We start from the raw sequence: 4757 nt of genomic DNA, 5'->3' as shown, positions 1-4757 counted from the left end.
CTTCCTTCCTTCCTTCCTTCCTTCCTTCCTTCCTTCCTTCCTTCCTTTTTCTTTCTTTCATTATTATTTTTTTGAGAAGGAGTCTCACTCTGTCAACCAGGCTGGAGTTCAGTGGCACAATCTCATCACACTGCAACCTCTGCCTCCCGGATTCAAGCGATTCTCCTGCCTCAGCCTCCCTAGTAGCTGGGACTACAGGTGCCCGCCACCACGCCTGGCTAATTTTTTGTATTTTTAGTAGAGATGGGGTTTCACTGTGTTAGCCAGGATGGTCTCGATCTCCTGACCTTGTGATCTGCCCGCCTCGGCCTCCCAAAGTGCTGGGATTCCAGGCGTGAGCCACTGCACCTGGCCCTTTATTTTTAATTTTAAAAAAGTTTTAATTATTATGGGTACATAATAGGTGCATATATCCATGGGGTACATGGATGCCATGTGTAATGATCAAATCAGGATAATTGGGGTATCCATAACCCCAAGAATGTATCATTTCTTTGTGCTAACATTCTAATTCCACCCTTTTATTAATTTAAAATATGCAACAGCCCAGGCACAGTGGCTCACGCCTGCGATCCCAGCACTTTGGGAAGCCTAGGTGGGAGGGTTGCTTGAGCCCAGGAGTTCGAGACAAGCCTGGGGACCTTGTCTCATTTTACTGAAGACTAGATGTTTTAGGTAATATATTGCAGACATTTTGAGTTCTGGTATTTTCTCCCAAGGGTTGTTGTTGCTGTTTTGTTGAAATCAGTGGGCTTGGTTTCCCCTGTAGCACGTGACCCGGTATCTCCACCCAGTTTTTTAAAGCCTATCTTCCTTGAATCACACTGGACTGTGTGGTTGTGTAGCAGAATAAGCTGCAGACAAAACCCCTCAGACACCAAGTTAAAGAAGGAAAGGGTTTATTCAGCCAGGAGCTTCAGCAAGACTCACGTCTCCAACAACCAAGCTCCCCGAGTGAGCAATTCCTGTCCCTTTTAAGGGTTCACAACTCTAAGGGGGTCTGCGTGAGAGGGTTGTAATCGATTGAGCAAGCAGTGGGTACGTGACTGGGGGCTGCGAGCACCAGTAATCAGAACAGAACAGAACAGGACAGAGATTCTCACAGTGGTTTTCCATACACTGTCTGGAATCTATAGATAACATAACCAGTTAGGTCAGGGGTTGATCTTTAACCACCAGGTCCAGGGCCCGGCGCCGGGTTGTCTGCCTGTGGATTTCATTTCTGCCTTTTAGTTTTTACTCCTTCTTTCTTTGGAGGCAGAAATCGGACATAAGACAATATGAGGGGTGGTCTCCTTCCTTAGTTGGAGACTGTGTACAGACCTCAGGCTGCGGGACCCACTCTGCTGGTGCCTCGAGGGTGGGCCGGGGGGCACGCTCTGTGTTGATGCAGTTTTTAAGGCGCTCAGCCTTCACTTCCCACCAGGTGTCTCCTGTCTCCTCGGTGTGAATGCACAGACTTGTGTTGGGCCAGATGGATGGGGAGAGGTTGTGCCGTCAGCTGGGACTATGTGGGAACCCAGGGAGGTTCCCTGTGACTTTCTCACCCCAGATCTGATCTCCCCGTTCAAGTTCGGGCCGGCCTGCCAATCACTGCTCATAATCCCTTTGCGGACCCCAGTTCCCTGAGCCACTGGCCTTCTGCTGCCTCCCCGTGGAGCCGCTCGGCCACTGGGGCGTGGGTGGGAGTGTAACTGCCCAACAGGCTCCTTCTGCTGCCCAGAGAGAGCCGATTATCAAGACAGAGAGAAACTGCAACACAGAAAGTTTAATTCATGCAGACCTGGCTGAATGGGAAAGTGGAGTTTTATTACTACTCAAATTTTAAAGGAGAATTTGGTGGGTAGGGGTTGGGAAGTGGGGAGTCCTGATGGGTTGGGTTGAAGATGAAATCACAGGGAGTTGAATCTGACCTTTTGTGCTGAGTTGCTTCCTAAGTGGGGGCCACAAGACGAGGTGAGCCGGTTCACGGATCTGGGTGGCACCAGCTGTTCCACCAAGTTCAGAGTCCGAAAAATGTCTCGAGCACCAATCTTAGGTTTTACAATAGTGATGTTTTCCCTAAGAGTAATTGGGGAGGTTTAGAATCTCGTGGCCTCCAGCTGCCTGACTCCTAAACCATCATTTCCTTTTTATTTTACTTTTTTTTTTCATGAAAGCCTCTGACTTTCTTGATCTAAAGAACTTTACAAGGACAGTGACTGTCCTGCCAAAAAAGGAGCCAAATGGTATCCAATGGACTGAAAGTGAGGGTGGGGGTGAGGGACAGGCCCGGAGTCCATCCAGGAAAGCTGGTAACGGTCGCCAGGGAACTGGCAGGGGAGAAAGGAAGTGGGAGTCCTGCAAGAACGAGAATCCAAAAGAGTCGAAACGGTTAGGGGAGAAAACGCCCGAAAGATCCGAGTGCGTTGGGGGTGAGCACGACAATAGCAATCTTTCCCAGGGTACGTTGGGGCTAAGCACGACAATAGCAATCTTTTCCTTTGCAGAGGACGGGGGAGGAGTCCCTACTCGGCTGTAAACTCTGCACGAGGGCTGGGGATCGAGAGCTTCCCGGACAGCATCACAAGAAGGCGTCACACGCTCTCGGAGGCATCCCAAGTCCCGGGACTGCTTGGCGCTGGCACCACGAGTCCTTCGGCCACTCTGGGAACAGGTTTTCATCTTTCCTCAGCACCAGAAACTGGCCAAGGACAACACAGGCCTCGTCAAAGCCCCTTTCCTCCAGCTCCTTGCACGGGACTTCACCCATCCCGGCCGGGCTCCCCACTGGCTTTTCCCCCACGGGCTCTGCCCTGAAGTCGCGGTGCTTTCGGGAGGTTGGCATCTTGATCAGGCTTAATCGGCAACTTCAGTTCCCGCGATGGTTCCTCCCGCCACCTGGCCACGCCCGCCGATACCTCAAGCCTCTAGAAGTTTCCTAAACCATAATTTCTAATCTTGTGGCTACTTTGTTAGTTTTATAAAGGCAGTCTGGTCCCCAGGCAAGAAGGGGGTTTGTTCAGGAAAGGGCTGTTTTCATCTTTGTTTTAACATTAAACTATAAACTAAGATCCTCCCAAAGTTGTGCGACCTGCACCCAGGAAAGAACAAGAAGCAGGATGGAGTCGGTTGGGTCAGATTCACCATCACAGTTTTTGCAAGGGTGGTTTCGGGAGCAGCCCCAGCAAGACGACCCCGGGAACATCTGTTCTCACCCAAGCCCAGCTGCCTCTTCGGTGACCACTCCTCCACAGCTCAGATGCTGCGGGTCACGCTGGAAAGCCGAGTTGGCTGTTCTTGAGGGCCCTCACTCCACCCGCTTGGAAGCACTGCCTCCACTTGTGTCTGGACATGAAGCTCTGGGAGGAACCCATACCCTGCAGGCTGGCGGGCTCAGAGCCCCCCACAGTAGCTGCCCACTGGGGGCTGTCGAGGAAAAGAGTAAAATCCTGTAAAATACTTGGAGAGTGATTCCGAGCCAAATATGAGTGATGGAAGGCCCATGACGCCGTCCCAGGAGATCCTGAGAACACCTGTGGCCCGAGGGGTTGGGGCAGCTGGTTTGGGTTGGAGTGCAGTTGGTTTCATACATGTTCGGGACACGAGACATCACTCAGTACATGGGAGATGTACATCGGTTTGGTCCGGAAAGGCGGGAGGTGTCCAGGTCTTTGGTGGATTCAGTAATTTTCCAATTGACAATTGGTCAAAAGAGTTAAGTTATTGTCTAAAGACCGAGAATCAATAGAAGGGAAAGTCAGGGTTAAGACAAGGCGTTGTGGAGACCAAGTTTATGCAGATAGAATCAGTAAAAGGGACTATTTCTTGTCAGACTTAAAGAGTCTGTTCTATCAGTCTTAAGGTCTCTGTTTTAATGTTAATGCTGGTCCGTTTTGCCTGAATTCCAAAAGGAGGAGGGTACAATGAGGCCTGTCCGACCCCCACTTCCCACTGTGGCCTGAACTAGTTTGTAGGTTAACAGTGGAAAGCCCTTGGCCTAGGGAGGGTCCATCAGTCGGGTGGGGTCAGGGGGAGACTGGAATTGTTTTTGTTTCACAGGGTGTGCCAGGGACGGCTAAAGACGGTGGTCAGGGCCGGGTGCGGTGGCTCACGCCTGTAATCCCAGCACTTTGGGAGCCCGAAATGGGTGGATCACTTAGGTCAGGAGTTCGAGACCAGCCTGGGCAACATGGTGAAACCTTGTATCTATTAAAAATACAAAAATTAGCTGGACACGGTGGTGCGTGCCTGTAATCCCAGCTACTCGGGAGGCTGAGGCGGGAGAACCACTTGAACCCGGGAGGCGGAGGTTGCAGTCAGCTGAGATTGCGCCACTGCACTCCAGCCTGGGTGACAGAGTGAGACTCTGTCCCAGAAAAAATAAAAACATAAAAAAGGCAATCAGGGCACTGGGCCCCGTGGAGCGGCAGACCTCAGCCACACAGCATGCAAGACTCCTCAGGCTGGTGTGGCCGGTAAGGAAGGACTGGCAGGAGCGCCTGGCAGGGGTGGGGAAGGTGGTGGGGTTGGGGGTGAGGGTTCCGTGATGGTGGAGCTGAGCTGGTACAGTGCTGCTGCAGGTGGTGGGCAGGGGCGGGTGTGACAGGCAGGTGGGGTGGGGCTGGATGGGGGATTTGTCACGCCCACCTGAGGAAGGAAGCACTTCAGCCGAGGTGGGGACAGCCGCCCGCGACACCCCTCCATGGGGACAGCCGCCTGCGACACCCCTCCAAGGGTTCAGCCGCCCGCGACACCCCTCCAAGGGTTCAGCCGCC

Source organism: Piliocolobus tephrosceles, chromosome 9, assembly GCF_002776525.5.
Source record: "Piliocolobus tephrosceles isolate RC106 chromosome 9, ASM277652v3, whole genome shotgun sequence".
Classification (NCBI taxonomy): domain Eukaryota; kingdom Metazoa; phylum Chordata; class Mammalia; order Primates; family Cercopithecidae; genus Piliocolobus; species Piliocolobus tephrosceles.
The sequence above is the reverse complement of the archived record's forward strand: the minus strand, read 5'-3'. Positions refer to the sequence as shown.